Source organism: Mus caroli, chromosome 11 (genome assembly GCF_900094665.2).
Source record: "Mus caroli chromosome 11, CAROLI_EIJ_v1.1, whole genome shotgun sequence".
Taxonomy (NCBI): Eukaryota; Metazoa; Chordata; class Mammalia; order Rodentia; family Muridae; genus Mus; species Mus caroli.
In genome coordinates, this window is record NC_034580.1 from 92175676 (window position 1) to 92198963 (window position 23288).

The window sequence follows — 23288 nt, forward strand, 5'->3', positions numbered from 1 at the left end:
CTGGAAGGAGCAGTAAAACTCATCTTCCTGGCCCAGATTTTCAAGGCAGATTCTACTGTCTGCGTCTCTCTGTTCTCTGTGCAGGTCTCAGCCAGGAGCTGCACAATTCTGCTCAGAGATGGTGAGTGTGGGGCTCGCACTGGAAAACAGGCTTTGCTACATTCTCTGGCCGGAAGCACAGACTGTGGGAAAAGTCAAGGACGCTGACTGAGCCCAGTTTGAAGGCAGGGGTCAGCGGGAAGAGGTTGCTTGATGACAGTCATTTCTGTTCCTCTGTAAATGCTGGCCAGAGTTTGAGGTTTTTCTCTGAGGTTGTTGACAATGGAAAAAAAAAAAAAACCCCGAAGTGAACCAGACAGGGATTTTAGAACATCTTAAAGGAACACATGAGCGCTGAACAGGAAATGCCTTGGTTTCTTTGCTTGCTTCCCCAGGAGAGCAGAAATGAAGCAAAGCTCTGAGAGGAGGGTTGAAATATTATTATGCTGCTGCAAGTTTTTTGAAGATTCGGGCTATGAAGATGGATCCCATTAGTAAATCTGACAGCTATTCCATGCCTCTCTGCATTTTAGCATCTCACACCCAAGCATAAATGAGAGGAGTACACTATCTTTTAGAAGGAAACTATCAATCCTTACGCTCTCCAAACAGCTACAGATTTTTCCCCCCTCCCTACCTGGGTAGGGCTGTGTAGCCTGATCCCACAAATTCTCATCCAGCCTTTGTGCCTGGTGAAATCTGGAACCCTCGGGCAGAATCCTGTCGTTTCTGCCACCTCTGTGTTCGCCAGCTCCTAAGCTGCAGAGTGAGTCGCACATGCAGCAAGATGCAAGGAGGCCTTTGATCATAAGAAGAGTGGAAAGACTTGGTTCATCCTCATCCAACTTCTTTAGAAGCCATGCAGTGACTCACGGTGTCTGTTTTCTTAATGATCTTGGGAGGCAGGACTCAGCAAACATGAAATGGGTGGAAAAAAAAGCCTTCCATATGTGGTTACTCTGCTCAGCTTGTTTTAGAACAAGAATGGTTCCCCTCCAGGAATGGTACGTACAGCCTTGGGATGTTCTAAGAGCAAGAGCAAAAGGAAAGATGGTGCCTATGGGCACACATGTATATTTCTGGCTTCAAGGGGCTGTTTTTGAGAAGGTACACCCCTTATTCCTACTTCCTTTAATTTAGATGGTCTGCCTCATAGCATTGTGGGATTAGGGTTTTCTCCAGCGCTTCTGTTCACTGGTGCATTTCTTTGTTCAACATGTAGAGAACACTGCCACTGCACTGTGGGAGCACTCCAACCACCTCTTCCAGGACACTGCAGTGTACCCTTTACAGATTCTGTCCCTGAGCTCCCAGCACTTGATTGCATTTGCCTGCTTTGTTTTTATGTGTGTCTCTCTTTAAAAGACAAGAAACACCTCCAGGGAAAGATTCGTAACTAGAGTTCACTTTCGTCCTAAGCATCTAACCAGCACATTCCATACACGTTGAGTAAATGGAATAATCAGAAGGAGCAAGAAGACAAAGACAAGTCAGTCAGAGAGATCCAGGCCCTGCAAACCAAAGCCAAAGCCAAAGCCAAGCTCCACCTCCAACCCTGAGCAGAGCCGCAGTCTTCAGCCTAGCCTGAGCCTGCGAGAGAAGTCGGAAGTGATCCTGGCTTTGGTGATTTGACCTTGTCAGTATTGACGTTGCTACCTCTCACTGTCACTGCTGTGCTGTTAATAATGTCACAAAGAAATTTGTCAGGGCTGAGGACAGCTGATAACATGCCATCGTTTTGAGTATGACATAATTCATCTCTCGATGATAGAGCATCGTTTAGGGACAAGTGCAACAATACACTTTCTACATTCGATTTGTGAAACCATTAACACACTGCTCGGTGTTCAAATTTCATATCCTTTTTTCTTTTCCTGTATGTGTGTTGCGTGCGTTTGTGTGTGTGTGTATATATATATGTATATGTTTGTGTATATATGTGTGCATGTAGGTCAGAGGTCATACAGGCATCCTCATCTGCTGCTCTCCACCTTTGGTTTTTGAGACTGGGTCTCTCATTTAATTTGGATGTCATCAACTTGACTAGGCTGGTTGGGCAGGAAACCAGGAGACATCCTCCTGTCTCCATCTCCCCCACCCCCCCATCACCCCAGTGCTGGGGTACAGATGCTGTTCGCGGTGTCTGGCTTTCTGTGGTGCTGAGATTCTGAACTCAAGTCCTCATGCTTGCCCTGTAGGCACTTTGCTCACTAAGCTATCTGGCCAGCCTGGGCAAGCATTTAAAAACAAACTGCTTCGTTGGGGGTGTCTTTGACATACAAAAAACTTTAGGCACTTAATGTATATACAGTTCGACGAGTCTGGAGCTAAGTATTCACTTGCGAGATCATAACTACAATCGATGCCATAAACACAGCTACATCTCCAAAACACTATATGCCTTCTAGGGCACTACTTAGAGTAGACTGGCACCAGTGAGACTCTTCTAGAAAGTAGGCTGCCTTCTCTTCTGCATCCTAGACCACAGAATCCAGTTAGGTATCCCTCTGTTGGTTACAAACTCACAATCCTTTCCCTTAGGTTTTCCCAGGGCTGGGATTACAGACCTGAGTGGCCATACCTGGCATTGGCCCTCCCTGCCCCCTACCTCCATTTTGAAGAAGAGAAACCAAAGACCAGAGTCAGAGCAAACACACATTCCCACTGTGAGAAGAGCTAAGATTTGAACGAAGGTCTCCTAATTCATAGTCAAACACTTAGAAACCATACCATTGCCCCTGAGGTCTATTCTGGACCCTTTAGCCACAGCTCAGATGGGAAACAGTCTGCTCGCAAAGGTGCCTGATCCAGAGTTCACTATTCTGCTAGGGCAATGCCTCTGCAAGCTGTCTGTCTTGCAAGCTTCAAGTCTGAGCCGCGCCTCACTTCTTGGACTGTTTCCGGCCTAGGTAGGAGATATGGGTTGTCCTTTGATTCTTCGCTCTTTCCGATGGCCAAGGAGTTCCAAACTCCCTCTGAGAAGCGCTACCACAGAATATGCTTTCTAATGGGAAAAGACGTGGGCTCTTCCACCCCAGCCCCAGGAGACACGCAGACAGGCATAGGAGGGGGAAAGGACGGTTCCTTGCACTATAAATATTTCTCCAGCGTCTCCCGTAAATCTCCAGCTGTGTCAGTGAAGCAAGGGGAAGAGTTAGAGCCGATTAGAGACCATATTCTCCCAGAGGAGGGCAGGCCTGCCCGTCAACCCATCCCCAATGGGCCTAGGGACCACCTCGGGAGGAAGCTATTCCTGACAGTTTTCCAGGCAGCTCCTGGGCACTGATTCCGGGGCGCCGAGATCTTAGAGAAGGACAGACACTACGTTCCCCTTTGCCCCCTGCCCTTTGTGGCACGGGCTCCTGGGTCGTCCAGACTGTGCCCTCTTCCGAGGTGAATGGGGGGACCGGCAGGGCACAGAGGGAGAACTGAGACGTGACACAAGCAAACTGCCCGGGCCGGTGGGTGATTTATGAAGTGCTGAAAAGCATCTTCGAAGCTGTCATTTATCTTGCAGCTCTCAGCCTAAATAAACACAGAATCCGCCTAATTATAGTTACAGTAGAAACACAACACCGAACCACCTCGCTCGCCGTCACTGCCAGCTCCTCTCCTGCGCGGCTCCGCCACTGGCGTGGACCCCACATCAGCCCACAGCTGCACCCTAGCGGCCGCCGCCGCTGCGCGCCAAAAGCTCCAAGTTCCCAGCCACCGGCTTTGGCTCTGATTCTTGCCAGACTCTCCCCTTTCCTCGCCCCTGTCCCTCGCCGATTCTGTGCTATGTGGCTGCAACAGGATGGAGGGACTCTAGGCCTGGATTCTCTTTCCCTGTCCTTGGAGTTTTCTTGGGTTGTGGGAACCTGGCCTGGCCCAGGGTCTTCTTCACGGACAAATAAACTCTCTCCTTGTGGTTGATCTGGAAAGAAGTTCCGGGTGTCACTTATGGTAGAGAAAAGACACCCTTTCGTTGCTTGGTGATTTGTGGAAGTCTCCTCCCGCTTTATGTTCCGTTCTCCCTTTCGCTAGTCTTGTTACTGGGTTTGAATTTGGAACTACTCCCTCCCTCCTCCCGCCCCTCTCTTTTTGGTGTATTGGAGGCCTCTTGCCTGGAGATTCACTTCTATGCTGTTCTTCAAAGCAAAGTGGTAAATGCTTAAAAAAGAACGAGGACAATGATGGTCTAGGGTGGTTCTGAATGAAATGTTTATCCATTTGGTCACATGCTCCAATTCAGTCCTTGTACTGGAGAGGCGGGGTGGGGGAGGGGAGATGGGGTAAGGACTGTGTGTGTGTGTGACAGTAAAAGAACCTACTAGTTTTTAATACCCAGAAAAAAAAACCCAGTCCCCTCAAACTCTGCAACCGCCCCCCACCCCCCCAAAAAAATAACCGCTTTCTGCAAAATGAGGATTTTAGAGCCCAAGGCTGTGCATCATCGGACAGCTCATGACGTCATCCTCAGAGTGTTAACTTACACATGTGGGCATATACATTACGCGGGGCGGATAACTCACTCCTAATTTACTGCTGTTTTCTTCTCCGTGTGGAGGATCTTGTTCCTGTCGACAAATTTGGGGATCTAATAACAAAGTAGAGGAAGGATTCATAAGGGCAGGTGTAATCTGAGCTGGGCCTGGAGGATGTGGGCTGCAGAGAAGGGAATAAATAATTATTACCACCCACAAGTTGAGTGGGAACACAGGGAAGGCCTCGAGGAAAGAGAAAGCAGGCCCTGGAGAGGAAGCACAACTCCTGGGAACTCTTGTAGTATGGGACCCGGAACCCAGGGCTTTTACCATGCCAGGGAAACCCTCTCCAGGTAAGCCCCACCCTGAAACCCATTTTAAATCCTTGTTTTGGTTACTCCCAAATGAGAAGGTTAGGATGAACTCCCGCCTCCTCTTTCAAGGAAACTACAGCAGTCAAAGCAATGGCCCCATCTGACTGTCCAGGGGTTTGAGCATCTTGACATGAGTTTTGACTTGATTTCCTCTTGGTCTGTGGGTCCTTCCCCTCTTGAAAGAGCAGAATTTCCCCTCCTCAAAAATCTAGCCCATTCTCTTAAACCACTCCAAGAATGGCGGGGCTTTCCCTGGGTCCTCAGAGGAGTGTAAGAAAGGAGAGATCCATTTTTTACCAGTTACGCTACTGCTTATCCATTAAAGTAAGATAAAAATACCTGTTCCCTGCCCAGTTCCCAGAACACCAATTCAAATGAATGAGGATGTAAAAGCTCACGGAAAGAAAATCTCTCCCCAGGTAGTTCCAGATGAAAGAACAGCTCCTTAGCACTTCCAGTGAGTTAGACAATGAGGGCTCTCCTTAGAGCTGGCTGGAGTAATCTCTGCATTTTTTTTTTTTTAATTTCCTTTTAAGTAAGAAGGAGGCCTCACTGCTCAGTATGGTTGAGTGACTTTCCTGGAGACACACAGTAAATCACTCTTGAAGATTTGATTCTTTGTCTAATCACCAATAAGTTCTAAGACTATCTGGTGTGCATTATTAACCCTTGGGAGACTAAAATAGAACAAAAGCACACTTAAAAATAACCTATCTAGGGCTGGGGAGATGGCACAGTGGGTAAAGCACGTCTCATGCAAGTGCAAGGACATGAGTTCAAATCCCCAGAGTCCAGGTAAAGTTGAGTATGGTAGCTTGGAGAGTCTGTAATTCTAGTGCTTCTATAGGGAGTAGGGAAGGGTAGGAGGACCAAATGTCTGGCTAGCTTGGCATAGTCACAGGGAAAACAAAAGGTCCTGTCTCAAGCAAGGAAGGTGAAGACTCACTACTGCTTGAGATTCTCTCTTCTGGCTTCCACTAGAAGAGGTGGAGGAAGATGGGGAGGGGGAGGAAGAGAAGAGAAGCCTACAGGTCAATAAGAAGATTTTTAAAATAGATGTTTTAATAGAAAGGGAAGGGGCTGGAGAGATGGCACAGCAGTTAAGAGCACTAGTGGCTCTTCCACAGGACCTGGGTTCAATTCCCAGCACCCACATGGCAGATTACAACCATCTCTAACTGTAGTTCCCGGGGATCCAGCACCTTCACACAACACCTCCCATGAAGGCAAAACACCAATACATAAATTATTTAAACACCAAAGAAAGGAGAGGGAAACTCTCTCGCTGTTCTATTTCAGTGGTTCTGTGGGTCTTTCTGTCTTTCCTGTTTTTCTCTCTCCAGTTTTCTCCCAGTCTTGACTCTTCTTTGTCTTCCTGCTTCACGGAAGTTCAGTCAGCAGGTTTATCCCCAGCATGCTTTGCCTTGTGCTGTTTTGTTTTCTGCCAGCCTTTTCCTGATGGCCTCGGGGTCTCCCTGGCTCCCACTTCCTCAGGGGACTGTGTGTCGGGCTTGATAGCTTATCAGTGCACAACAAGGAGAAATCCAGATAGGGGGCTCGGAAGCCAGCAACCTCAGAGCATCTTGGGAAATAGCCTGTCCCAAAGAAGAGCCTCTCCCCATGTCACCCTCCAGGAAACAGGAGTTCTGGCCTCTTTCTGCTCTATCTGATCCTACAGTAAGAGAGGACGCTGGGTTAGACCCTGTGGCCCTGCCTTTTGTATGCTCAGTGCCAAGTGGGTTCAAGTCCTGGCTTCATCTTTATTATGCTGTGCAACATTAGAGAAGTCGTTTGGTCTCTGGGATTCTTTTCCGTAGCCAGGTAGGATCCATTCAGAGTGAACCGTTTATGTACTTGACCCCAAGTTCAGAGAACTAGCGGATCCTGTCTGAACGGTGGGAACTAATTGCTCTTTCCAGTAACTTCTCACGAGGCATGACTTCATACTTCCTTTTTAAAAAAATTACCCCAAGGATCTGACAGGAAGATTTTCTTCAAGGCAGGAATTCACCCATATGGGACCTTCCTTGTTTCCATTCAGAGAGACCCGGGGGGTGCGAATTTGTTACTCATCAACTCTGAACCGATGAATATTCACCCGCTCTACTAGCAAAATCTCTTCTATTTCCACAAAGCAATAAAAGCGGAGACATTCCTTCTCAAGCTTCAGACTTAGCCAGTGATTCCCAGCTTCCTTTGCCGCCTACCCACCCTAAGAGCAGGGGATGTTTGGTGTTGTCTGGAGACATTTCAATGGTCACAATGGAATGCCATAGGTAACCAGTGGGTTGAAACCAGGAATGTTGCTGAAACCTTCTATAGACTCCTTAGGATACACTGAATGGCCTTGGTATCAAAGACTTATCTGGCAGGGAACATTAGTAATGTCATCTTTGAGAAACTGCGATCTAAAAGCTGTCATCAAGAAAGGTCCTTAATAATGTTTTGAGGGCTCATGGAATATGAGGGCACATGGGCTTGCTCTTGCCTTGCAGTTTCCCAAACGTTAGGAGAGATCTTAGCAAATACAAGAGACAGGCCTTAACCCCTATACCGAGGATTTTAGGTGTAAAGAGAGTCATACAGAAATGATACGTTAGGTAGGGGGCGTGCCCTGTAATCTCAGCATCTGGGTTTAAGGCCATCCTCAGCTACACAATGAACCTGAGACCAACCTGGGCTACACAAGGCCCTATCTCAAAATAAACACTAGGCTTGGTGGTGCACACCTTTAATTGCAGCATTCAGGAGGCAGATCTCTGAGCTTGAGTCCAGTCTGGTCTACAAAGCAAGTTGCAGGATAGCTGGGGCTACACGGAGAAACCCTGTCTCAAAAACAAACAAACAAAATAGGCAAACAGATAAATGCTACATTAAACCAATGTTTAGACATTCAGTGTGCATTTTAAATTAATTTAAAAATGTATACATATGGATGTTTTGCCTGCATATCTGTTTACCACTTGGGTGTAGTCCCCACAGATGCCAGAAGAGGGCGCTGGGTCACCTGGAACAGGAGTTGTGAGCCACAGCATGGGTGCTGAGAATGAAACGTTGGTCCTTTGGAAGGACAGTCAGTGTTCTTAACCACTGAGCCATCATCTCTCAAGTCTCCAGAGAACGAAATTTTGATACATGTTGCAACATGAATCAAACTCGAGGACAGTCTATTAAATGAAGTGAACAATTTATGAAAAGATGAGTACCAGGTGGATCCACTAATATGGGTAGTAAAATTCCTTGAGACACAAAATACAACACTGGTTTCCAGGCGGCAGCATGAGGTAAGCTATGGGAGGTGTTGTTTAATGACTAATTAGTTTCAAATAACATTAATGCATCCTTCAAGATGGCTAGGGGATGGGAAAGATGGCTCAGGGAGTCGAGGCACCTGCTGCCACACTGGACGACCAGAATTAGAGTTCCAGGATCCACACAGTGCTGGAAGAGAGCAAGCTGCCTTCTGATGTCCGCATGTGTGCAGTGGCACACGTGTCCCCTCCATAATAAATAAATACATGTAGTAAAAGTTTAAGTGGTTAAGAGAGTGAGTTTTATGTTACTTAGATTGTACTATAACTAGAGCTCACTTATTTTATGTGTCTGCGTGTGCACTTGAGTGGGTGCATATACTCCATGTGTGCACAGGAGCACATGGAGGCCAGAAGAAGATATCAGATCTCCTGAAACTGGAGCTGCAAGTGATTATGAGTTAGCACATAGGTCCTGGGAACTGAACTCGGGTCCTTTGCAGGAGAATAAGGGCTTTTTAACCACTCCAGCTCCACTAATCCAAAACATAATTGTTTACTCCGCCTCAAGTGGATCAAGTCTCTCCATGCTGTCTTCTCTCCCCCACTGCCCATTCTGCCCATTCCGGCCACTCTGCCACAGCTCCCGCAGATGTTTTGCAGTCAGGAAGATCCCTGGTAAACTTGCCAGCCAGGCAAAGCTTGTAGTCCAGGGCTTGAACTTTCCTTTTCTGTACGTGGCCCAGGAGCCAGTCAGAAGATCAAAGTCTCAGTTTCTGCTGTTAACTTGGTGAAAGATACTCTCCCTCCTCTGGGCTATGCTTCCCTCATCTGCAAACGCCAACAGGTTTGTTCTTCATGGCTTCTAAGACTTCCTCTTCTGTGCTGACTCTGCAGAATTGTGCACCCTATAGCGTCTTAATTCCTCTGCCTCCTCTAGGCCCTCTAGCTTTCCCACGCAGTTTAGTAAAACTGACACAGACAGGCATTCATTTGCTTTTCCACTTGGACCAAAATGGAAGGTAACAAGTCTTTAATTGAAGAATGTCTTTCATTTTAGTGAGCAGAGAAGCTAGTTAAAGGGACACAGTGGGTTTTGGGGGAGGGAGAGGCTGTCTGCCCCCAGCTTCTGACGCAAGTTTTGCTCCCTCCCACCCTTCATGGGTGGCTCAGCCGTGAACCCACCACTCAGGCAGTCTCCTCTCTTTTCAGGGACTCTGCACAGTTGGTCAGTAGAAATGCTAGCCACCTGGCTGGCTGGCCTTCGAGAAATGAGTTACAGCCTGGATTTGAATGAGGTCATTGGGATTCCTGGTTTGAACTGGAGTCTGGAATCTGGCCGGAAGGCTCCCGGGGCAGCTGTGGCTCCTGGGGCAGCTGTTTGTGGTTTTGGCATTTTCCCTCTTGAAGAAAGTCTGAGCAGATGATCACCCCTTCGGTGCCACGTGTTTCCTTGTGAGGGAGAGGCAGGACACAGCTCGGCTTGAGTGGAGTGGGTGGGGACTTGGCAGGGAGAGCTGGGGTGATGTGTTTCACGAGATGGAAGATTCCAGTCTGTCTCAGATCATTTCCTCCACCCCGCCTTTTGTCTTTGAGAAAGCCCCGTCTCTTCACTAATATTTATTCTTGGGTTTTAAAATTTTTGTTTTGGAGATTATGCAAAACTGCTGTTTTGCGACTGAGGGAATATTTTACTGTGAAGGAGCTTTTTATGGACTCTGCACAACTGGGATCCTCAACACTGACATCACCCTTGAAGCAGCTGGGGCTTGGGGTTCAGTTGACTGGGGCTGATGCACAGCCGTGGGAGACTCCCAGCTCCCTCCACTCCAGGCAAGGCAGCTCTGGAATCTGGGGCAGGCCAGGCCAGGGTAGGGCCAGGGCCACCTCAGAGAACATTAGGGAATGTCACAGGACAATACAGGCATCTCTGCCTGGGGAACTCAGAGAGCCTTGCCAGCCAGAAAAGCATTGAACCAGGGGCACCAAGAGTTGGGAGTCAGAGACTGCTTGCATTTTCCAGAGGCGTATGTGTCTAATAGGAGAAAACAGGGGCTCCTCTGTGCCAGAGAATAAGCTCAAGGCAAGGAAGACCTCGTTCTCCTGCCTCCACCTCCTAAGTGTCTAAATGACACACACGCCTGGCTGTGGAGTGACTTTACAATACCCTTCAAGGAAGGGTACAAATGTAAGAATTTGGGTTTGTTCCTTATGTCTTCTATGAGACCTAAACTTTGGTGAAAACCAGATGCCTTATGAAACCAGTGCATGTTGGGAAATCTCCTAGGAAGTCACTCAGGTGCAAGGAAACACACCTGGAAGAAGGTGTCCCTCGGACAGTGGCAAGATGACTTTGGCCATAGGAGGATGCTGGAGCCGGTTCCAGGACCTCACTCCCCTCACCTTGTCCTTCTTTTCATTGTTCTCTGTGTGACAAATCCTCTCCGTCATAGTTTTCCCATCTGCAAATAATAGAAGAGACCCTTACTTGAAGTCCTCTATCCATTCTCAGTTCAACTCGCTCATCTCAATACCTTGCTAAGTGTTCACGAAGGAAGATGCTGGGTCAACTCAAGTTATTTACATTATTCTTTGTTTCCAGAAGGAAGGCTGGCACAGAGCAGCATCACTGGCAGGCACAGCACCCACCTGCCCACGTCAGAGGACACAGGAGGGATGGTAGTGTCAAAGGCAGACGCAACTGAGAGGGAGCTATGCTTCACCGGCTTGTCATTGTGTCATTAGGGTGTTCCTGTGGGAACTGAGAGCAGAGGCAGGAGGCAGGAGATGTTCAAGGGAGGGAGGGAGGAGGAGGGAGGAAAGGAGAGAAATGGAAGAGATGAAGGGGTCCATGCCAGTACCGCATTCATCCCTGTCACGAGGAGAGCTCTATCAAACCAAGGCCAGGCCTATAAATCAGGCCATAATTAGTTGCAAAGAGAAAGCTTTAACATCCTCATCAAATTGATTAATACATCTTGCAGCTCAGGACAGGCTAGCTCTGCCTCGCAAGCTCACCCAGCTAGGTGGGAATGGAGTTGGGAGAGGGGTCAGTCCTAACTGGGGAGGCACAGAGCCAGCGGAGATATGTCCCTCTGCTTATCCTCGGGAAGAGTGCTCTGACAAGAGGTAGGTGGGGTAGGCTAGGACCAGGATCCGGAGTCTGCAGAATCAAATGGCTATATTGGCTTTCCCAGAATTAGCCCAAATATGTCCGGCAAGTTATTTTCCTCATCTGTGGGTCAGTTTCCCCATCTGTCAAAGGGACACATTCACTGAAAATTAAAAATACTCTTAGGGGGTTCTACAACTATTTATGACATTATAATATCTATGGGCATAAGGGACACATTTGTTGAGGGGGGAGGTCATGGCCAAGACTCTGTACAGATTCAATTTCTAGGACATTGAAGAGAAGAGGAGTTTGGAGTAAGCTGAGTGACTACTTCTTGCCTTAAGCTTGGGATAACCAATCATTGCCAATGTGTCCTTTCTCGAGACTCAAGCAACAGACACCCTCCTGTCCCCCATCAAGGCAACCCGGAGCGTTGGATCTGTAAACAGCACTGAGCCTGAACTCGAAGGATGGGTTTAAATCCCACCACCTTCACAGAGTAATGAACTATACGACTTTGTTCAAAATCCTCCACCACTCTGAGACTTGGCTTCTCTAACAAGGGACATTTTCGACATCCAGACAGGTAAGGGTCTAAATGGTCCTTTCCAAACCTAAGGCATTGTTTAAATATAAAACATGTTCTAAGCCACTGCACAAACACCTGCTGCTGACTGCCTCTGAATCACCTTCTTGGAAAACAAACAAACAAAATATGCTCTTTTAAAGGTGGGCTCTGAGCCGGGCATGGTGGCGCACGCCTTTAATCCCAGCACTCTGGAGGCAGAGGCAGGCGGATTTCTGAGTTTGAGGCCAGCCAGGGCTATACAGAGAAACCCTGTCTTAAAAAAACAAAACAAAACAACAACAACAAAAAAACAACAACAAAAAAAGAAGGTGGGCTCCATTTTTTGAAGAATCTTGAGTCCTCTACGGACTGGGTCTTGCTGCTTCCTGTTTTATTTATTTATTTTTATTTCTTATGTGTATGAGTGTTTTCCTGCATTGGGTCTGTGTCCCATAGTATCTGTCTGGTGCTCACAGAGGCCAGAAGAGGGTGTGAGATCCCCTGGAACTGGAACCACAGACCACTGGGAGCTGCTGTGTAGGTTCTGGGAAATGAATGAGAATGCTCTTCGAGAGCAGTCAGTGCTTGTAACTGCCGAGCCATCTCTCCAGGCTCAACACTTCTTAAGTACTTGGTATACATACAGGTTTTCTAGGTGGTGATGTTGGGTTACATGTAGGAATTCATTTAATGGGATGCATGGAATGACATTGTCCAAAACTCCATTCTTGCTTTCTTCTGGAACACCTGGAGAGTTTCCCTTGCTATCATTAGGGGCAGTGATGGGAGAAAGTTCTTCATAACAGAGGCTTTGTAAGCAGAAATGTATCCTAGGATTTTCCCAGGCATGCATGCCCCAGTTCCTAATAATGACCCAGAGGCTCATTATTTACTATGCTTGCTAATGGCCCTAAGCTAGGCTTGTTCCCCAACTAGCTGTTAACTCGCACATTCCGTACATACTAGACTATGTCTGCCATATGGCTGGTTACCGCTCCTCAGCTTCAGAGATCTGACTTCCTTCTAGTCCAGGCAGCAAATCCTCCCCCTCCCCACCGACTCTTCTCTGGGAAGAGCTAGGAACCCCCAGAGTTCCTTACACCTATGCCCTCCTCCCCTGCTGTAGGCTGCTCAGCTCTTTATTGACAGCTGATGCTTTGACATAGTGCATGAGACATTAGCCCTACATAGAAATGATGGGGCCCTTAAGGAATAAGAATGTTTTGTCCATTTTTTAAAAAAATTTTTCTTGAGACCCAGAACATGATCTGTCTAGCACTTGCAGACAAAGGCCTTGATCTTGAAGATGGTGGAAAAGCAAGGCAAGGAACCTGGGCCCTTGGATGATAGGATAGAGGAGAGCCCTCTGTCTACATGGGATACAGGTTGTTTTGTGGAAGAAAATTAACTTCTATCTTATTGAGCCATTGTTAGGCTATCTTTGTGAGATGGGTTAATTTATTTAATGAAGTAGAGTTGGTGATTAGGAAAAGTTGTTTTAATAGACGCTCAGGCAGCAGGGTGAGGAGAAAGAGAGACCCTCAGACGTAAGGACAAGGCAGAGGCCTGAGCGTGGGTGTGTGGGTGTGAGCCTCTCAAAGGAGACTCACAGGAAGTGAGACGTATCAAGTGTGGGCCCAGACTCCTCAAGCCAGAGCCACTTAGAGGAGTTTAATCTATCATTCCAACTGATTGTTTATTTGCAGTGAATGTTCTTCAAGGAGCCAGAAGTTTCGGACTCATGTTTCTATCTCTAGACCAGCCACCACCCATCGCAAATGTCTAAGATGCTTTCTAGTTTGGATTACTTATTTATAGTTTAATTTAATGTATCTTGTGACCAAGTTTCACCCTGGGGCCCATGCTGCCCGGTAACTCATATATAGCCTATACCAGCCTCTAACTTGTGGCAATCCTCCTGCCTTAGCCTCCCAAGTGCTAAGATTACAGATATGAGACATCATATCTGGCAACACTATTCAGAAACAAAACAAAACAAAACAAAACAAAACAAAACAAAACAAAACAAAACAAAACAAAAATCACATTAACAGGTCCAAGTACTTAGTTTGGGTCCAAAGGCTGGGGTCTGCATTGATCTAAGAATCACTGAATTCCCCACACATACTCAGTCTGGTCTCCTCAAGAGCATTCGCTTCATTCCTTCTGCCTTGTACCACCGTGGAGTACAAAGCCTTATTCTAGTCCTAAAGAAGGTCAAAGGGAAGAAGAATGGGTTAGAATGAAAAATAAATCTATCTAGAGGGACCCACAGATCTCCAGCTCTGTCCCTGAGCTGGGGGACAGGATCGAGAAGTCCCAGGGAGCACAGGTCTGGAGAAATGAACTGGCACAAGTTCCCAAATGACTTCTCCTGAGCCCCAGGGACAGGAGACATCGGTCAAGTATGGATTCTGCTTCCTTGGGCTTCTGTTTCTGTGGGTGACCCACTGTGGGGGACCCATTAGCTTCCTTGTCAGTTAGTGGTCTTTTGTCCGAAGTTTCACGGAGTCTACTGCCTTTAAGAAGCCCCTGCCAGTCAGCCTCTACCTGGAATGTAGTCCTGGGAAGACTCAGAATTGCTCTTCAAAATGTTTAGCCGAGCAGATGGTTTGGAATGTGAGCTCTGAAATGCTTTCTTTGAAAAGCCAAGAGCTATGGGAGTCTGGCAGCCAAGAAATGGGGGTGAGGGTGGGGGTGGGGGGAGAACTGATAACGATGACCATGAAGCAGTGACATTCTGCCAAGTAGGTGGGGAGCCAGAGTGGAAAGGAGGGGTGGCCTTATTTTGTTATGTCACTGGCCTGATCTTGGGCCCCAGCCGGGAGGAAAGCATCAGTTGCAGACACCCCTATCTCATCTCACAGCTCACCAAATATTACGGCCTCGCCATAAAAACCCAGAGTCCTAAGCTGCCAGGAGTGTTAAACTCAAGGAGCTGTGACCAGAAACAGGCGGGTTCTGGGGAGGTATCAGGGAGGCTGCAGCAGGGCCAGTACCTCCCACTAGACCCTCCTGGCTCTGAGGTGGTGACTGAGACTGAGCAGCGCTTTTGCTTCCTGCCTCTCCCCAGCAAGAGCGCTTAGAGGAGTCCTGCAACTCCTTACCGGGAGCCGGGCTGCCTCTGAGCTGGAAATAAATGCCTTCAAGCCACATAAATCAATGGAAATTAGTAGGAGTCAAAGTAAAGATCCATCCTTCACCACTTGGATGTTTGAGCCAAGGTTCTTCTTGGTGATTTAGAGCTGTATAATTGAGTGATTCCCATCTCACTTGCCTCCTCTCCCCCTCCCCCCATCCCCTTTCCTTTCCAGGCAAAATTCTCTCCTATGAGGCAGGTTCCCACTGGCCTTTAGCTCCTCTGGCTGGAGCAGGTGTGCTCACCTGTCAGCTTGGCACCCTGATGGATCTCTGTGCTATCTTGGTTGGCCTCCTCCCTGCCTGCCCCTTAATGAATAGTCCGCCCCAGGCTAGGTATGGAGTTGTGAGTAGGAGATATCATTCTTCATGGCTGCTCTCTCCTGTCCTCGCAGGAACAGCAAGGCCCCACCCAAACCTCAGATCATCTTGGAATGCAGGCTGAAGCGAACCTTTGACCTCTGAACTCTGGAGAAGATGGATAACGGCTTGAAGCTTTCCCAGCTTCAAGAACACAATCCACCAGTTGAGTGATGTCCAAGGAAGGACCCAGAGAGATTAGGAGCTTGTGTTCACATCAAAACACACACACACACACACACACACACACACTTCCTGGACAGCCAGGGCTATACAGAGAAACCCTGTCTCAAAAAAAAAAAAAAAAACCCAACTAATTAAACAAAGAAACCACACACACACACACACACACACACACACACAACTCGCGGAGTGTGGTGGCTTATGGCTCTAACCCCAGCATTTGGGAGGCAGAAGCAGGCAGACCTCTGTGAGTTTGAGGCCAGCTTGGTCTATAGAGTAAGTTCAAGCCAGAGCTACACAGTGGGACTGTTTATAACAAACCAACAAACTCCAGTGCTGGGATATAGCTCAGTACTAGAATGCTCACCCTGTGGGCTCCTGATAGTTTTATGTCGATTTGTCATAAGCTAGAGTTATTCCAAAGGGGGAAACCTCACCTGAGAAAATGCCTCCATAAGATCTGGCTGTAGGACATTTTGAAAATTAGTGATTGATGAGGGAGGGCCCAGACCACCATGGATGGTGCCTTCCTTGGGCTTGTGGACTTAGGACTCTGTGTGTTCTATATGAAAGCAGGGTTAAGTGATGAGGTCTGGATGAGCAAACCGGTAACCAGCACCCCTCCACGGCCTCTGCGTCAGCTCCTGCCATGCATTCCTTCCCTGTTTGAGTTCCTGTCCTGACTACCTTTGGTGACGAACAGTAGCATGGAAGTGTAAGGCAAACGACGCTTTTCCTCCCTAAGTTGCTTTGGTCATGAAATTTTGTCACAGCAGAGCAACCCTAACTAGTAAACCTGACTAGTAAACCTAGCTAGTAAACCTAAGAGTAAACCTAACTAAGAGTAAACCTGACTGAGGCACCTTGTATGAATAAGGCCTTGGATTTGATTCCAAGCAAAACACACACACACACACACACACACATTCTACACAGATACAAGACCCAAAGGGACAGTGTAGAATAGGGAAATTAGAGTAAAATTTAGAGTTGGGGAGACACAGGCTCAAATGCCATCTTTGTCTTTTATTGTTTATATAAACTTGGATGAATTTCTTCAGCTCTTGGAGCCTCAGTTTCCACTTTAATATTATTTGAAATTAAGATAATGATTGATATACTCTCAAAGAGGTCTAGAGAAGGTTAAAGGATGTAATTGGTGTTTTCTGGCATGTGGTTTCTAGAACGTAGTTTTTGCTTGCAACATGACAGGTTCTGGCTTCTCCAGTCTTTTCGTGGGTATAATAGGCCCTACTATGGGTCTCCCATTTTCTAGCTCAGACTGCTAAAGGCTCTGAGTGGCTGATAGGCAGAGAGGATGGATAAGAAGGAGGAGGAGGAGGAGGAGGAGGAGGAGGAGGAGAAGAAGAAGAAGAAGAAGAAGAAGAAGAAGAAGAAGAAGAAGAAGAAGAAGAGGGGAGGGGGAGGGGGATGTGAGGGAGAGAGGGAGGGAGAAGGTAAAAAGAAGAAAAGAAAAAAGGAAAAGAAGAAGAAGAGGAGAAAGAGGAGAAAGAAGGAAAAGAAAAAAAAAAGAGGAGATGAAGAAGACGATTAGAGCACACCTACTCTGAAGAATGAAGAGACACAACTATGTGGTATAGTGCTACCAAGTGCAAGTCCAGCCTTAGCCACTTATAGGTTCTGATTCTGGGAAATTCCTTGGACCTTGTTACCCTTCCACATAACATGGGTATAATTATAATTTTTGCCACAGGGTGGCTCTGAGATTCAAAGGAACTAATGGATGAGAACCCCTTTTGCAAGTCACCTAATATGCATGAAGAAGTGGTAACTATTTTATGGCAGAGTTCCTCTAAGGAAGGGAATTCTGCTTAGAAAAATGGGCGGATATGTTCCTATCATAAGAACAATGTCACTAATACTTTAGAGCCCAGGAAATACTGCTTGGCATGAGAGAGGAGTAAGAAAGGGGATGCAGAGGAAGAGAGGAGAGGGAGAGGAGAGATGGGAGAGAAGAGACAGGATAGAGGAAGAGGAGGTGACAGAATAGAGGGGCCAGGAGTGGCGAAGAGACCAGTGAATCGACTGACCTGTGGTATTTTAAGAAGAATGATGTCCACTGTGCCCATTAAAGCTGCGTTTTTCTATATAATACAAATTTCTTCCTTTCATATCCCTATAACATCTTTGTGTCTGTCTCCTCCTTGTGTCTGTCTCCTCCTTGGGCCTATCTCATTCTTGGGTCTGTCACTTCAGATATTTTTTGGAGAGCGCTGGCCTTGTAATTTGGTGATTGGCATAGATTCTTTCATTTATTCTCCTCATAACTTTCCACAGTTGAAGACATGGTGAATTAGAAAGATTTGATAGTAGGCTTAAGATCTCATAAGTATCTGGTAGAAGGGAGTTCAGGCAGGTCTAGCTCTAGACTCCATATTGTGTCACCTCATCTGGGCCTTCATTTTTGAGATTTAAAAGATCTCAATCCTTCCTGGCCTCTGGTTTTCTCTCTTTAAGAAGTGTCTGATTGCTTCTTTCTTCCATTTTGATAGATGAGTGGAAATAGTTGTAAAGTGGTTTAACAACCATTAAACTAGCCCACAGCAAAAGCAAGCTATCATGATTACCACATGCTGCATGTAAAAGTGCACCTTGCTCTAAGAAGCCAAAGCAGACCCTCCCTGATTTGTTTATCCTCCCGAGCCAGATTCCAGCTCCCATGGGTTACCAGTGAGCTAGCTTAACCAGGGGCACATCTTAGTTAGGGTTTCATTGCTGTAAAGAGACACCATGACCAAAGCAACTCTTATAAAGGACAACATTTAATTGGGGCTGGCTTACAGTTTCACAGGTTCAGTCCATTATCATCCTGGCAGGAAGCATGGCAGTGTGCAGACAGACATGGTGCTGGAGTAGCCAAGAGTTCTACATCTTGAGCCTAAGGCAGGCAGAAGACTGTCTTCTCCAGGCAGCCAGGAGGAGGCGCTCTTCTGCACTGGGCAGACCCTAAGCATAGAACCTCAAAGCCCGCCTACACAGTGACGCACTTTCTCCAACCTGGCTACACCTCCTAAAAGCGCCACTTCCCATGGACCAAGCATATTCATACCACCACAGGGTTTGCACCTTTTGCTGCAAAGCCTGATGACTTGAGTTTACTCTCTGGAGCCCACCCGACGCATCGAGACATGTGTGCATTTCCTAAAAACTATCCCACTCTGAGGCTTGGAGACGGTAGAATGCTTGCTGCGTGAGCATGAGGATTGAGTTCAAGCTCCAGCATCCACATAAAAATGTGAGGTGTGGGGCTGATGGGATGGCTCCGTGGTTACACCCCTGTATTGCCAAGCCTGAGTTCAGTTTCCAGTTCCCACCTGGTAGGAGAGAATCAATGCCTGCAAGTTGTCCTCTGAGCTCCCCGTGTGTGCTGTGGTACACGTGTATCTTCCATAATAAATAAAAATGAAATGAAAAAGTCAGGTGTGCTAGTGTGCACCTGCCGATCCAGTGCTGGGGAAGTGGGGATAGGAAGGGCCCCGGAGGTTGCTGGCCAGCCAGGCTCACTGGATTGTGAGCTTCGGGTTTGTCTTAGGAGGTTGTTCTAAAACCAAAGCAAACCAAAACAAAAAGATGGAAGAGCAATAAAGGAAGACCTTGATGTTGACCTCTGCCCAACCACATAGGCACATAGACACACAGAGACACACACATACAGGCACACACAGAGACATACAGATAGACATATACATATAGGTACAGACAGACACACACATACACACACACAAACACAGACATATACATATTCTAAGTGCAAGCGCCATGATCCTGTGAAAGGAATTCCTTCCTCTCACCCAACCCTTCAGCCCCTTCCAAAGACAGGGGCTAGCACACTATAAACCGTGCAGTGGTTCTTCAGAGTAAAAGGCCTGTCCCCGACTTACAAGGCTTGCCAATTTCCTTAGTATAAACACGCCTACAATGTCTGTTCCCAGCCGTCCTTCACTGAGTAATCAGAGCAAGCCATGAAGTGGCAGGAGTAGAAAACATTTCTCCTCTATAGACGTCATGGCAGAAACAACCCCCAAAGGTAAGATAACAGCTAGATTTAACAGAATGATTAGAAAGCCATACTATGCCATATTTATTTACTTTTAATTATGCATATGTGTGTAGGTGCCTGAAAAGGACCGAGGAGTTGGCTCTCTTGGAGCTAGAGTTACTGGCGATTGTGTGCCACCTGACATGGGAGCTGGGACTCAAACCTGGCTCCTCTAGAATATGTACTTTTAACAGCCGAACCTTCTCCTGTCCTGGAAAACCTTTCTCTCGCTCTCTCTCTTTCTCTTTTTAAAAAGATTGTATTTATGTTTTATTTTAAAATTCACATTGCATCCCAACCACAGCCCCCTCATTCCTCTCCTCCCAGTTCCACCCCTATGAATCTCTCCCTCTGAGCTAGAGAAAGTATCCAAGGAGCTAAAGGGATCTGCAGTCCTATAGGTGGAACAACATTATGAACTAACCAGTACCCCAGAGCTCTTGACTCTAGCTGCATATGTATCAAAAGATGGCCTAATCAGCCATCACTGGAAAGAGAGGCCCATTGGACATGCAAACTTTATATGCCCCAATACAGGGGAATGCCAGGGCCAAAAAGTGGGAGTGGGTGGGTAGGGGAGTTGGGGGGAGGGTATGGGGGACTTTTGGGATAGCATTAGAAATGTAATTGAGGAAAATACCTAATAAAAAATATTAAAAAAAAACAAATCTCTCCCTCTATTGCCTCCTCCCTGTCTCCTCAGAGAAGAGGACCCCCCCCCCCAGGGTACCACCCTATCCTGGGACATCCAGTCCCATTAGGACCAAGCACCTCCTCTCCCACTGAGACCCGACCAGACAGTCCAGGAAGAGGAAGGGAACCCAGGCAACAGATCAGGGACAGCCTCCGCTCCAATTGTTAGGGGACTCACAGGAAGAGCAAGCTGCACATCTGTCACAAATGTGGGTGGGGCCCAGGTCCAGCCCCTGCATGCTCTGTGGAATGAGGTTCTGTCTCTGTGAGCCCCCATAGACCTAGGTCAGTGAACTGCAGATTTTCCTGTGGTATCCTTGACTCTTTTGGCTTGCTCAATCCTGCCCACCCCCCCATCTTTATTCCTTTCTCTTTTTTTAAAGATATATTTTATTATTTTATGTGTACAAGTGTTTTGCCTGCATGTATGTATATGCACCAAGTGCATGCCTGGTGCCTGAGGTTAGAAGAAGACACTAAATCCTCTGACAAATTTCCTGGGACTAGAGTTATAGACAGTTGGGAGCCACAGTGTGGGCCCTGGGAATTGAACTCATGTCCTCTACAAGAGAAACAAATGTTCTTAATCTCTGAGCTGCTCTGAAGTCCATAGTATTTATTTTAAAATACAATTTACTTAGTTTTAACTTTCACAATTTTAGATCTTTAAAAAAAAAAAAACAATTGTTTTTGGAAACTCTGGAGCCCTTACCATTTAGTACCCAGGAGTCAAAATGTGACAGTTGCCAGCTGCTCCTAGTGACCCACAGTTGCACAGGCAGACAGACAGGCTGCAGCCCGGAAGCTGAGGCATATCGGAGAAGGTGCCAAATGTCTCTCTGATATATATTTTTTGCTATTCCAGAAACAAGAATTGCACAAGATACAGCACAGTGAACTGAAAATGATTATTTATTTCAGTCTCAAAGATTTCTAAACTGGAAATGCCCCGGAGGCCATTCCCTAACCAGAAACAAGAGCCTGTCTGAGGCTGGTTTTCAGGTCATGGTATTAGTCAGGAGCATGTTGGGAAATAGATGGCGGACTTGAACAGAGTCTAAGAGGTTCTTCTCCCCTTCCCCCTTCCCCCTCCCCCCTCCTTCTTTTTCCTGTGTGGCTCCTGACTGGCCTGCGACTGGCTTTGCAAATGAAGCTGGCCTTGATCTCCCAGAAATCCACCTGTGCCCCGCCCCCTTCACCTCCCCTGAGAGCTGGGATTAACAACGTGCACCATGCCCAGCTGAGAAAAGTTTAATAAAGTCATATTTACAAAACTATAGGCAGGGATCAGAGAAGTCTCTAGAGAAGGAGAAATTGGTCAAAGCGGGAACCTCTGTCATTCCAGGCCTGAAGGAAGCAGAAGCCCTCAGGGAAGAGAGCTACTCCCCAGGAGCTGTGGCCTTTAGTTAAGGAACACAGACTCTGTCAGTCTGGGGCCTAGCAGAACACGAAGCTGCTACATAAAGATCTGAAGCTGTGGTCCCTGTGTCTTAGTGTCTGCCAGGGTTCTTCCTTATGATATAAACACTCTCCATGTCTTCTTCTAGAAACTTCAGGTAAAGCCAGTCTCTGCTTTTTTAAGACAGGGTCTCACTCCAGCTGGCTTTGAACTCACTCTGTAGACCAGGCTGGATTTGAGATTATAGAGGTCCGCCTGCCTTTGCCTCCCAATGCTGGGCTTGAAGATGTACATCACCACTCTTGGCTTCTCCCTTCCTATTTTGGAGACAGGGTCTTGCAATGTGTCTCCAGATCGCCTGGCCTGGAACTTGCTATGTAGTGAACCTGCTGAAGAAATACACAAGGCAGTGAGTTCGTCGATGTATTTAATACCAAGAGTGGAATGATTGGGGTAGAAGGACAGAGAGGGGCTCTGGAAGGACAGAGATATTATCCAGCTCATTGTAAGTAGTAATTTCCTTCAAGGTTTCAAAGGGGAGATTTTGCACTGGTGAGATGTCTCAGAAAGTAAGGTGCCAAGCCTGAGGTTTGATGGTAGGAGAGAACCAATTCTTGCAAGTTGCCATCTGACCTCAACGTTTGTCCTGGCATGTGTGCAAGCTAAATATTAAGAAAGGTAATTTCCTTTTTCCTTCTTCCCTCTTTCCTATTCCTCTGTCCTTCTCCACCCAAATCTCTTTCTCTCCTTCTCTCTCTTTCCTTCCCTCCCTCCCTCCTTCCCTCCCTCCCTCCCTCCCTCCTTCCACCCTTCTCTCCCTCTCTCTTATTCCTTTTTTTTTTCTCTTTGTGTTTCACTATATTGCAGGGTTTAACACCTAGGCTTCAGCAAAGCTCCTGTCTCAGACTTTCAAACGCTAGGACTACAAGCGCAGCGCAACACCACATCTAGACTACAAGCGCAGCGCAACACCACATCTAGTTACAGTGTAACTTCTGATCCAGCAAATCTGCTCTTTGGGCCAAGGTCTGGGAAGCAGGTGAAGCGATGCCCCTTGGCTAAGAGCTACACTCTGTGAGTACCAAGGTCTTATACCAGACCTGACTAATCTAGGCTCTAAGGGAAGCAGGATTATAAACAAAAGCAAAATTCCTGGTCTTTTCCTGTTACTAAAATGCATTTCCTGTGCACCCTAACCTTCCAGGAAGGCAGCAAGCCCAAATTCAGTTCTCTGACCCCACTCTCCTCTCTGAAGGTGGGCTTGTGGAACATCTGTACTTGGAGCCATGTCTGTCCATCAACAGAAAACCTTAAGGAACATTCCTAACTCCTTCCAACCTTGTCTGAATTCATCTTGCCCTGCTTTCCTTAGTCTCATTCCCGTGTCCAGGATACTGGAGAAAAACCAATTATCTCCCCAAAGGAAAATGTTGCCAGCTAAGCCACAGGATGCCATAGGGTTCTGGCTACATCTGAGCTCCCTCCCCATTGCTAACACCTCTTGCCCATTGTTTGGAAAGTTTGGGGACAGCTCACAGCCTTAGGACATCACACAAGAGATTTGTATGCAGAAGTGATGGTCACAAGGACAAAGGTCAAGGTGATGCCCACTTCTGGAAAGACAGAAGCTAGACAGGCCCCA